This window comes from Anopheles merus, chromosome 2L (genome assembly GCF_017562075.2).
Source record: "Anopheles merus strain MAF chromosome 2L, AmerM5.1, whole genome shotgun sequence".
NCBI lineage: Eukaryota > Metazoa > Arthropoda > Insecta > Diptera > Culicidae > Anopheles > Anopheles merus.
The window spans coordinates 37,920,630-37,934,384 of record NC_054083.1 but is presented as its reverse complement, the minus strand read 5'-3'; positions in this window follow the sequence as shown (position 1 = coordinate 37,934,384).

Below are 13,755 nucleotides of genomic sequence, written 5' to 3'. Positions count from 1 at the left end.
CTCAATGTGTGCTTTCCACCACTCGCTTATCTTTCAACTTCGCTATGTGTCACCACAACACAGTCCAGTCCTTTTAAAAGTGAATCCTCTCACATGTGCTGCCAATCTGCCACACTGACACACTTGCTCTTTTCCCAATGCTTTTCGTCACGCTTCGTTGATCGATCGAGTGCATACGTTCGTCGAAAGCTTTCACGGAAGTTTCACAGCGCAAACACGCGTTTGCCACGACACTTCACACAGGTTCACAAAATTTGTTAGGTGGAGGTATTTTTCTTCTTACGGACCTCACAGTCACACACTGAGCGTAAGCTCAGTCACAAACTAGCACCACCACTACCACCACCACACCCCGTTGACCACGGAAACACTTTGAAATCGGCTTATTTTTGTCTTCTCTAAAACCCGAAGTGCACTCCCAAAATGGGCAAATGGGCGAAATATCTCACAAAACACAACTGCAACCCGTAAGTGTCTGGAGGAAAAAAGGATTTCGTTCGTAGCAAAAACCGACACGGCTCGACGCGACACACGGCACTTGCACGGCCGGAGGGAGAACCGATCGAATCGAATAGTAAACATATACTAAAACCGCGCATCGGCCGGGGCGGCACAGCCAAGCCCAGCGTACCTTTGCACAGGTTGCTCAGGTGCGAAAGCGTCCGTCACGGAAGACGGCCATCGGAGAGCCAACGACGCGACCACGCGGCTTTAGCGTCTTTCCTTTCGCGTCGGTTCGTTATGGATGGTTCACTCTTTCTCTTTCTTTTCCCTTCTACCTCTCTTTCTTTTCTTTTTCGTTAGGTTGATTTTCTTAGCCCGCTATGCCAGTGCACCAGTTGTGTGTGATCGTACGCTGTCTTGATACGGGGGTTTCCTGCCCCCGTTCGTCGATCGCGAGCTTTCGCATGTCAAACTTTGGCGAATCGGGCAGATTAGCGTGTGATGCGCGCGCGCATGCCTGGTGGGAGCGAAAAGAACGGCAGTCTCGACGATCGAGAGTGAGTTGATGAGTGTGTGGAGTTTGGTTGTGATGATGGATATGCTGTCATGCTTGAAGATAATTATTTTAATATATTAATGTTTGCAGAATCTGAATGGAGGTTAGGGTGAAAGAATTCTTGTTTAAAGTATTTCATGATTTCACTACACAGGTCTTCAAGTCTTCAACTCTTCGGATGAGCTGTCAATAGCTGTCAAATGTATTGCATCACAATAATTGTTGTAATTCTTCCACATTATTTTCATCAAGTCTTAAGCTAGACTTAAGTTTAACAGTTTTTTTTATGTGTTGAAAATCATGTGTAAGAACTGATTGACTTTTATTGTGATACCAATACAATATGTGACAGCTTTTGGAAAACAACTTGCAGGCGGATAATAACGATGTGCGCATTACAAAATGATTTTTTAAATTCCTTGAAAACCCGATGGCAATTTGGACTGCAAAAAGTTGAAAATCATATGGATGAAGTTGAAAATCACCATGAGGGAATGCTTATGAAAATCAACTAATGAGCGGCGAATATTGTTTCTAATATTCAGAGGTAAATGGAGAAGTAAACTATGCATTTAACAACAAACGCCATTCCTAAACAGTCCAAAATTCTAGACACTTTTCAATCCAATCAATGTTTAGATCCATCCGTAAAAGCTCCTTCATCGGAGTCGCATAAACAAAACGGTTCGTTCGTTCGGTTTCTGCTTCTAACGGTGGCAGTGTATCATTAACACGGTGGCCACCCAACGCCCTACTGCTTACCGGTGCTTCCGTCTCCTTTCGTCTTGTTCATCCGCTACAATCGACACAGCCCTCAGTCTGGAACTATACCAGACTTACTCATCGAACGCGAGTGCCCTAGCACATCTAGTGGGGATCGTTTAATTTATGAATCTAGCGGGCCTACCTTTTTCACTATCATTTTTCTCCACCTACCTTCTCCCTTTTTTTGCCATTCCCGGTGCACTACCAGACATGCAGATTGTGCGCCAACGAGCGGGGTGCATCGAGGATGCATCTAGGTTGCATTGTGTTGGAGGTGTCGTGAGTGTGTGATTTCGATTCCTGGCTTGGCCCCGATCAGGCTTGTTGAGTTTTGAGAGTGCTTTCCTTGCTCGATATCGCGCGATCATCTTTCTCGATTTGCATCTGTAGCACCCGCGCGAGCAAACGTCCAAGGCAGCCGCTCGGTGCTTAACCGTGTTTTATTGACTTGTAAATGATGGACACGGTGGTGCCGGAATTCAATCGACGCGAAGCAAAGCACTGTTCCTGGTGCATTTTAAATGGGTCATGCGCGAGGCGGTGGAAGGATGGATTGTTTTTGGTGGGCGAATTATCAGAAACAATTTGCCCAAAAGGGGTGATGAAGCGAGCGAAGGGAGCTGCAACATGATCGAGTCGCTGCATCATCATCACCATCAGATTCACCTTCGAATCGTAATGGTGTGTGAAATTGAACTTACCCTTCAAAACATTAAATTCACTAATGCCCGTTGCTGCTGCTGCTGCTGCTCATCACTCATTTCTCCAGCTGCTCCTCAACCGTTTAATCTATTTTTCGTCGCTTAATTCCTAGCGAAAAAAAAGGCACACAACACCACCAAACGCTACAAACTTTCCGCTTATCTCGGCACACTCGCATCCGTTCCGATTTGATCAACCATCGCCCGATTAAAGTGATTGAAATTACCATCCCTAATGATGATGGTGAGCAAAAAACTGAGAGCAATGGGCAAAAAAAATGGAAAACAATTATTTACTTCTCGCTAAAGCTCAAAAATTGCACGAAGCACCCCCCCCCCCCCCCCGTGTTCATCTTGCCAATTCGTGCAATTGTCTAGTGCCGCCGCCGGTGTTGCAGTTTATCTTTTCTGCTTCGCTCGCTTCCAAGACGCGGCCAGGGTTTGGCGAACCCACTGCGACGGCGCTCTTCTTTCACCGAATTTGGCGGCTAAGCTTTGACGAAGAAAGTGCTTATGAATAGTGCATCGTTGGTGGGTGGCTGCATGCAAGCACGCTCTGGCACGACACGAGTGTGCAGCATGCGGAATAGATCCGTCTTGGTGGTGAATGCTAAAATTAACCTTTTTTGAATATTTCATACATATATCCAAAAAGGAAAATTTGCTTAAAAATGAACTCTTATTTGTGAAAAACCTTACATCACAGCCAATAAGTCCTAAGGCTGGAAATTGATGTCATAATCCTTTTGCTTACTTTCATCTACATCCGCTACAATCATACATAGGACGAACAAACCCATTGCACTTCAAAAAGCTGATAATAAAGCATCCAATTTAATAACAGCCTACACTCAAGTCACACTCACTCAGAAAACCCCCCCCAACAGAACTCCACTTTAGCAGCCTAACATTGACTGACAAAAGCCATCACTCAACCTCCGACTGCTTCCTGCTTCAAGAGCATAAAGCGCGTAGATAGAGCCAAACACTTCTGTTTGAGCATTAAGCGTCGTCACCACTCAAAACGCTTCACATCGCATCACATAAATGCTCGCGAAAGCGCATCTCGCCTCGCACACAACAACGAAATATGCTCGATGCCCTTCACTCCGGGCTGCCGGGTAATTTTCGATCCCCCCCCCCCTCCTTCTAACCGCCCCTAATGGCCCAATGGTAGCCGGCAATACCGCGAATAAATGTGTGGCGCCCGCCAGTTTTCCATCGGGAGCGTCATCTCGTTGATGATGTTTTACGCTCATCTTACGACGACGAGGATGGAGCCATGATTAGCAGTTCATCATGGCTGCGCGCGAGATCTTCGGCCACGAAAGCGTATGATCAAGCGCCGCGCGCGGTACATTAGCGCGAAAGTCAATCAGTGATGGCAAGTTTTACAACAAAATTCATTTCATTGGTAAGTGGTGTTAGTAGGTCCCTTAGGTGCCCGCCGTACAGGTGAAAAAAGTCCGATGGATTGGGAAATGCTGGGAACGTTGGGTGACGAGACGTTTCCCCCCCCCCCCCCTGTTTCGGTACAGGAAGAGGGCGTGTTGGGACTGTGGCGCGACAAGTGTTTACAATGGCTTAAACGCATGTAACTTTATGCTAATGTCATGTGTTTCTGTGACGGTGCCATAGAGGGTGGTTGTGGTAATGTTTTTGCCGCATTTTTGGTGCAAAACGTTTCATTAATTCAAATGTAGCTTCCTGGATGTTGAAGCGGATATGACACGCTAACATGTTCGTTCAATAAGATCTTAAGATATACGTAAATGCTTACGGACATTAGATAAGATGGTACATTAGTCGTTGAATGAGACATGCGCTATCTGCTAAGCTTGCGATACGTCTGTTAATATCGGGATTACCCTAATCAAAGAATGGTGGCTTTTATACTCCTTTATTTCTTCATTTTGTACAATTTAATTACTGCAAAAGAAGATATTTGATCTCAAATCGAACAACTATTCTAACAGAACCTAACCTTTCAATTACAAGGATTTTGCATGAAGTTTCTGTTGTTTCCCGAAACATGTTATATACGTCCTACAATTTATTGAAAGTTCTCAAAGCTTTTTAACTTCATCCCAAGATTACTTAAGCTCTAAAGACATCACGACATCAATACTTCTTATCTATTCGTTATTGTATTGAAAGCTGAGCAATATCGTGGCTATTTGTTATTCAAGACGGTTATATTTTACTGTAGCATGTACCGAAAGGCTGTAAAAATTCGGCTAAAAGAAGGCAATTCTTCCTTTCATGTTCTCTACACCTTAAAACATTTGCCAAAACTGGAATTTCTGGTTGAGAAACGAAGATTAATGTGCTATTAACCACACCTGCCAAAAGACTGTACTTCAAACAGAACGGTACTAGGTACAAGAGTAGCCTCATAACTGAATCCTTTTATTGTAGCATAATAATTCGATTATCGTCCCCATTCCGTTGCGGTGCAAAAAGATCAATCTTAATTAATAGCTTCATCCTTCCACCGAACAGCTTTCTTCTTGACCGTCCGATGCTAACGCGCGTACCGTTTTCTTGCACTTCATAAACTGACAGAAATCCAATCAAGTTTTTGTTTTTGGGCATGGAATCACAACAGCACAATCCACTCGTTCTATGGTGGCTATATACCCGATCGATACACCACTAGCCCTGTGAACCACTTCCGAAGTTCGGCAACTTCGCCACAAAAGACGCTCCCGACAGAGGGAGACGTTGAAACACTCTCAAACCACGGAAGTACGCGCCGAGAGTGCTCTGCCTGTGCCTCTTCTACCTTTTGCTCCACAACTGTTGTTGATTTATGTAGAGGACAATGCGGAAATTTGGCTGTCCATCAGCATCAGTGGAAGGATGCTCAAACCGTGTCCTAATTCCTTTCAATGGCATACCGAAGTAGCATTCCAACCGTGTCGAAGCGGCGGATCTTTCACCACCCCCAATCTTCAAACGAACGAACGAGATCGAAATTGAACAGGATTTTTTGGTGCGGATTTTGGACCACTTGTTTGTGCTTGCTACCGACGTAATTCATCCATCATCGCCTGAAAGCTGTCGAAAGTGGTCGACGGAACGCAACAGGACAGAGAGGAGGACGTCTTGTGTTTTTGATAAAACGTGTTGCCAAGATGGACAGAAGAGTTTGGAGCAGCTAGACGGTGGACCACCACCTCGCGTCGCTTGTTGACAGCCAAAGATAACCCGCTTCGCGGTGGGGGTGTAGTCTAGCTGGAAAGTTCTTAATTAGTTCCTTCCCCATGGTTGGTTGTTCGATGCTAGGGGTTTGTACCGTGCTTTGTAGAGGTTAACTTTGTGGTCTAGGCACCACCTGCTGCTAGCTGCAAGCGACGAAAATCTCTGTCGGTACTGTTTGAGTGTGTTCTACGCGCAAGATTCGCCGCAAATATGCTGCAGTGGAAATTGTTTGGACAGCTTTCCACTAAGATTGTGCTGGGTGAGTTGCAAAACCACAGCTTAGTGTGCGAAGGAAAATTATGAAACGATGTGAATTGTTCCACTTCGCCCGTTATTATTTAATTAAAACTATTTTGGATGGCTTGATGTGAAATATTTAAAGCAATTTCTTCAAGTGATCGGTATTGGTCTAGAAATATGAAAGCATAAAGAATTAATTAATTTGCTTAACCCTCTTCATTTGAGGTTTAACTTCCTAAACCCAACGTGCTTGATTGATGTTAAACACGATCGCGGCCACTTAATTTTAGCCTTGTAGCAGGGGATTAAACCTCACATTAAGTGGCAACACTTTGAAGAGCCTTGCTGTGTCCTTACAAAGCAAGCAACCGTGTTAATTAGTGTGTCCCCGCTCATCCTAGCTCAATCCTGTGCGCTGTTGTGTGACACTAAAAACAATCGCCGGCTCCCGTTTTTGCTGACGAGGGATTTACACGAAATCTGTAACGTCATCGCTTATACAACAAGCTCTTGGCCTTGCCTGTATGTGTGTGTGTGTTATCTATTTTCCAAAACAGTCACCACGAGCTATCCGGTCCCTTTTGCCGTGTCCGGTATGATTTTGCACTTCGTAGACACTTGCACGGTCGTTTGGATCAATGATAAGCTATTTGCCCTTTCCTATGGCGAACGCCAGAACGGTAGGAAACGAGACGAACAAAGTTCTTTTTTTTGGGCTAGCGTCCGACGTCGTTATGTGTTTGGGACGGAAACAGACGGACGGACACAGGACATCCGTACGGGTGATGTGTGTGTGTGTATGTGGGGGTTTGAGGGTCAGAGGTCTTTTCACAAGGAACACGTACGCTATTGAATGTCCGGTGTAGGTTCTCTTGAAACGTTTAGAACGTTCCGCGTATTAGAGGGTTTGCGCTCTTTAAGATTATTGAGCTTCTTGAGTGGTTTTTGCGGTTTACCAATGACGTTTGAGATGTTGTTCATAGTTCCATTATGTATGGTATTCGAAGATCCCATAATTTTTTAAATCTTGCCTTATTCTGTTAAAAATCGGGGTATTTTTCGTGGTTGAAATTACGCCAATACTCCATACGGAACTACCCAACAAAGTCAGTGTTGACATAATTTAAACCGCCCAATGTCAAGCTTCATGATACTTCATAACTTCAAAAAAAGATAATAACGCTTAAAATCTTATTGGTTGTCCCTTCGCATCTGTTAAAAGAATATAAATGATCTAATTGCAATATAAAACTAAAAATCGTTATAGTACCTAAAATACATTGGACATTCACATTGATCACGCGAATGGCATACTCACATCCTTTAGAACACTAATTGCAATAACTTTTCTTCATGCAATATTTCCCGTCACGCTCAACTTTTGCATTTCCTACTCAGCAAAAATAAACCGCGTCATTAAAATTTCGATAAGCAAAGTTTCCATTAAACAACCCAATTACGGTTTGCTGTTGCTGAAGCCGACGAAGCAACAGATAATTTCCTTCCCCCGATGCCCGCAGTCCCCCAGCAGCACAGAATTGTCACGGATTGCAAATGACACGTAAATTAGCAAGTTCTACTGATACCGTTACGGGGTAGAAAGTTTGTGCACCGTACGTTGACGAAAAGCTTCTGGCTAGGTTTTGGTATTGTATTATTGCTTCTGCCCCTGTCCAGCCAGAGTGGTTGTTGTTAGCCAAAAAGTCCCACGCTTCAATTACTCGCCATAATCTAGCGGCTGGGAGGCTTCATTCTTCCAGTTGGACAAAGTTCTTTTCGCCATGTGCTTTCGCTTGCAAAAAGCTCGATGGAAAACCCTGCACGGACGCAGCGTCGGTCACGATTTCGCCACCACCAAACTGGCCCGGCGGCCAGTTTCGGAATAGGTGAAAACCTAATTTCAGTTGTCATCGAAGTTTGTGTTGATTTAAGGGACACCGAAGCCTCAGTTCCGGGCCTATGGCTAGGCAATGTCCAACTGGATGGGGGAAAGGAGAAGGGCATACGTAATGAAAAGCCAGGCAAATCGTTTCAGCGGTTGTGCTAGGCGCGCTCGGTTTTGATGGCCTGGATGTGATTTACTTTTTTTTTATATGTATAGATTAGTGTGTGCTCTGTTTGTGTGTGGCAACGAGCTGCCTTTGCTCCTAACACACACATACATACACACACACACACAAATTGCCCTCGGTGGTTGGTCCCCATCTTTTGTGCCTATGTGTGTGAGGACAAAGCGAAACCCCGTGATCCTCGGACTTAAGCCCTCGGGAGGACGGGAAATGGCGGACGTTTCCCGGCTCACAAGATATCCGGCATTGGAATGGGGGAGGGGGGGGGGGAGGTAACACGGCCCGGGCAAAAGTGCACTGCACACAGCACTAAACACGATAAGAGCCTCTTTTTGACCCGGCACTGGTATATGTGTGTGCGTGTGAGAGAGAGAGTGTGTTTTTGCGAAAGAACACCCTGGGACTGGGAACAAAGGGCGACCAAGAACCTCAAGAAAACAAACGGAACTGCCATAAACAAAAGAAAGACCTATACCACGGGGCGTACGGGAAACTCCTTGCTGGTTCCTGAGCCCCCCCCCCCCCCCCGTCATTCTGCCCGAGGATGTCGGTTGCCTTCTATTTCGCTCTCTCTCTCTCTCTCTTTCTCTCCGAAGAAGGACCGCAAAAACAGCTTCACCAGCACCAGCAGAAGCAGAGAGAGAGAGTGTGTGTGTATCCCTTACCGAAAGGGATAATGTTGTGTACCGTAAAAATTGGGCCCAACGAAGCAACGTCTCGTCGGTGAGGATGGGACAGCTTGCAATTCTCCCGTGTATAAGTGTGTCTGTGTATGTGTGTGTGCTTTCGATTCTACTCAGCCCCATAGACTAACATTCCCCCGGAGGCTTTCGGTCATGTTTGCTGACTTCGCGAGTTGTTGGCATGCCGCTGTACCAGCAGCAGTGATGGGAGCCTTTTTACCGGGCCGGGCAGCTTCCTTCCCAGAGCGCAAGATAACCCTTGAGATCTCTGTTTGGTCGTTTCAAGGGCCAGTTGTTGCACGAGCGCTTGATCCACTGCCAGAGGTGGGGCTAGCTTTAGTGGGGCGGTGAATTTTTATCTTCTTTGTACGGATGGACGAGAAGCTATTTAACTATTTTACGATTGCCATTCCACGGTGGTTCGGTTTAAGGATGTGGGAAGCCTGCCCCGGTGTGCAGTCGGAGTTTGATAAACTTTGTTACTGCTAAGGAGTTTTTGGAATTGCAATATTTCATCAAACATTTATGGCTCTACTCTAGCTTTGTAACGGATATTGCCATCGTAAGTAGAAGATGGCCGGGACATGAGTAATAGAATCAATACTAAATCCTTGGTTTTGTAGTTGGCTGATTGATTACTGATGCACACGCTGGCATTTCTAACGAGCATCATAAGAATCCTTCTGACGTCCAACCCTTCATACATAGATAATTATGCTGCATGGGCCAGTAAATTGTACTTTAATTATACACAAGCGCCCACTTCATTGCGCTCGTTGTAGTGTTATCAATCAATCACGACGCAAACCCTGTATTAGCTGGTCAATTTCCCGCTCTTTGTTTGTGCCATGATGGGTGTATAATTACAGGTCACGCCAACCTACTGTGACAATATCCGACTATGATATACGATTGTATGTGTGCTTGATGTCACAAGGACGTTTTAATGAACCTCCAGAACCCCGCGCTCTGTAACCGCACACATGATTCAATTATCACTTAAACCATCAGCGCTTATCGATGCGGTCGGTAAATGGATGCAAGGGCAGCAATCATTGAAGTGTTTTAATTAATTATGGTATGTTGTAGCTGCACAGTAACTTAATACGGTGGCAGCACAAACTCCCGATGAAACTATGTAGCAATGTGCTGGATTTACATACCTAGATCAATTATAAAATGCCTTTTTTAAATAAAAATATTGCGAGAAAAGGACGCACATCTGTCATACGCTACCTCTACCCCATTTCTAACTCAAATCTGCTAAATCAAACAAATCTTTTTATCCCATTTCTTACGTCTGGCATCGTATGGTTTTCTTCAAACACGGGCACGGATTTACAAAACTCAACGTAATGGAAGCAAAACACACCCATCGCTGCGGATTGCATCACCAAAAACGGGAAGTAGCTTTTCCGAAAGTAACAAACGAGCTTTCGGTTACTGCATCCTGTTTATTTTTGTTTCTGCTGCCGTATATATGTGTGCTTGTGCGAGTGTACTTTTTTTTAAAGCGTACTTTGTTTGGTCCGTCCCATAAAGCAAGAATAATGATGTACGAGAGCGAGACAAAAGGCTGTCGTTTGAACCGACCGAGTAACTGAAGACGACGAGTAAGGCACTACTGTTACCCGTTGCTAATGCTGCAGCTGCTGCCATAACAAGCTGCTCAGGCTGCACATGCTGCAGGATGAAAAATGTGTATCTGCACTTCATCTGCCAACTGCGCAGCGGATTTTGGATTATTTTTCCGTATTACTCTTATCATCTGGTTACGGTCTCCGGGGAGGTAACACTGGTTCTGCTGCTGCCCTGGGTACTGGTGCTGACTTTTACAAAAGCAAGCGACAGAGAGATAAATTAGACATTCAGCGAGTGGAGGGTTTATTGAGAAATGGATTCTGAGAATTGGTTTTGCTGGTTAAAATATGGTTTCCGATCTGTCCCGCTGCTGAGAGTCGTCACGGTGGTAGTGCAGCTGTGCTACTGTCCGGAGATGGGAAGTGGATAATGTCTTTCGTTTAGTGCCAGTGCATTTGCAACAAGAATGTGCTTCGCTAGAGCCGGTCAATTAAATTCCAGGCGGCTGGCTAATGTTAGTGTAATCTAGTTTTTTTTTTGTATTATTTTTTTAATGGGAAATGCCCGTAGATCGTAGAATTTTACTAGATTTCTTTTTTTATATGTGATGAAATGGAGGTCCATACATTACCGCATGTTGGTCCGTCTCCTGTATACGTTGGAAACCCTGTTTGTCATTTGACAGTCGAGGAAAGCATCAATTAATTCAACATTTTTGATATAAATATAGAAAACTATCTATTAGATGATTGATTATGTGTTGTGTATTCAGGAGTAGAGTCGTGAATCCAACAGACTCTGGGTTTGGAAAACTGTAACCGATTCCGAATCAAAACCGAGCTTGACTCCTTCTCTACCATGCCGAACGGGTCCGGTCGACTTCGAATGACTCTAGATGACTTCGAACGACTCAAGATGAATCCGATAAACTTCTAATAATGCACAACGACTTCAGAGGAACCTGAAATGCTGGATTTTGCAATTACGGTTTCTTTTAATTCTTATTTATCATTTTGTATTTAATGCCGTATTGTACTAGACTCAGCTGTACTTATCCGAAGTGATGCGGCGTTCTGTGAATTCATCCAGAAACATCTAGAGTCATCCGAAGTCTTCCAGAGTCATTCGAAGACATCCCCTGTAATGCGGAGTCGTCACAATCCATTCGAATTTAGGACAACTGGCATTTTTCAGACCCCGGCCGTCCTTCTTCCCTCTTCGACCACATGTAAAGGCGGAGTCACTTCAACTCTAATTTTAGCTTGCCCCAAAATTGGAATGAATCCTTAAACCATAAAACAGAATTGTGTTCCGCGAAACATCTCGTGTCAGCATTCCAATGTTAAATTACACTTTCCACCCATTAGACACAGGCGACCACACCTGGCAAGGCCAAAAATAAAAGAACTCAAACTAACTATTTCAACCTCCGAATTATGCCTCGAAACGCTACATTCTTCATACCAACAATCTCATAAAATCACGGCAAAACATTCCACACCATTCCCCACATACAGCGTGTTCCGGAGGGAGGGTTCTCCGGTGTTCTGGGATGGAACTATTCGGCATGAATTTTTGGACTGCAATCTGGTGCAGACACGCAGGCTTGGATGGCTCGGAGCACCATTTAGTGCAACTGACGGACGGGGCCGTGTGTACACCCCTCTCACCCTGCGATAAGATGCTGCTGCACACAAACCTGCACAAAGAACGGTAAATTCCGATCGTAAAAATCTTGCCTAGCAGTTGCCGGTACGATTAGTAGCCACATCACCGAGCATCCCGGAGCTCTTTGCGTGAATGGGGGGGGATCTCGGTGTTGCGAACCGTTATATGCGGTGGGCGAGGGGATGTGTGGGAATTGTATCGTCGGGATGCGTTCCGGACTATTTGTGCTGCTGCCTGTTATCTGCCCGATTCGGTGAAGGGAATGGTTCGTTTGCAGTGATGCAGGTTGGCAAACCGTAGCGCACAAGAACCGCAACGCACCCAAACCTGCTAAAAGTTGGTACGCTAGAAGCGTTCCTTTTGGCAGGCAAACTGCAAACTCAAATGCTTGCGGTTACCCAACAATACTGTCGCTGGAAAAGGACTGTATTTGTCATTCACTTGGCAGTCGAGATGCATGCGGGTTTAAGAGTGCATGTAAAGTAAATACAAACATGTTTTGAGAAACTTTTATGATTCATTAAGACTTTTTTTTTTGGGACATTGCATTATTTTAATCAGGAACTATAAATTATGTTTGTTTAATATTTATTTTCCTCTCCTCCAATAAAAACTCGTCAACAATTTAATCAACTACTACAGCAAACTGTTCACACACTGCTCCTGTTTTTGTGTATCCATTGTGTTCGCTGCTGTTGTCCCGGTATTTCAATTTTCAACTCCTCGATAGCGCTCTGCACTTCATGTACACAAGTGCTGACAGGAAAGGTACAAAAACTTTCATTTCATTCCACTCGCCCCGGGACAATAAGGACAACTGAGAAGAGACTTCCTTCGGCGACTTTCAGGGGAGAGGGTTTTGAGTGTGTGCTCCAGTTGGTTTTGGAAAACACGGGAGAGACACACAGCAATTGCATTCCAGCGCAATTGTTTACCTTCCCTAGCTAGGCGTACCAGGTAAGCTGACGCTGCTGGGATAAAATCCTCTTAAACCATTTCTGCTCCTCAACCCACGGACCACGGATGTCCTGAAGCGGCCAGTCCTGAGCTAAACTATTAATTGTTTTTCACTCGCAGACGTTTGGGTGGCAGACATTTGGTTTGGACGGAGGGAATATTTTGTACTCTGCTGTTGGAGTTGAAGGACAAGCAACGAACAGAAGACCTCTTCTGAGTTCATTTATGTGTCAATATAAATTATAAACTATGCCACATCTGTGCATTGTGAGGTTGTTCAGGTTTTCTATATTGTTAAAATGCAAAAGGAATATTGTCTAGCAGAAGCATAACATCTACCAGCATTCACTTTCAAGAGCTTTGAATGTGGAATCTAGCACAACATTGAGAATTGTAAGCGTTCTAGGCTCCTTCCGTTTGTTGACATTCACTGCTGCTACCAGCAGTTTTCTGAACCATATCGCACCATACAAAAAACGGAACCACAACCACTGTTACTTCTATCAAACCTCCTCCTTACGGCAAACATTCAATCAATGCGCTTCAGATAAAAGTCCAGTTACGATTCTTTCACCCTTTGGGTGGGGGGGGGCTCCCCACACGGGGCTTGTTCTTATCACTCAAAGCTCAAACGGCCATAACCGAAACGGCAATCAAAAGCGGAAGAACGGATAAATGCATTCGGTCGTGTCTGGTCTTGCAAATGCGCATACCGATGATGCATCATAACTAGATAATATCAGCATATTATGCTCTGGCACCGGATGGTGAAGGTGCTCGTTATCGCCTCGTCTGCCAGTGAAGTTTGCAGCAGATGATGTGCAAGCCGACAGACGCTGAGGGGATTGGTATGATTTTTTTTTTTGTAAAGGAGGCTTTGGGAAAGG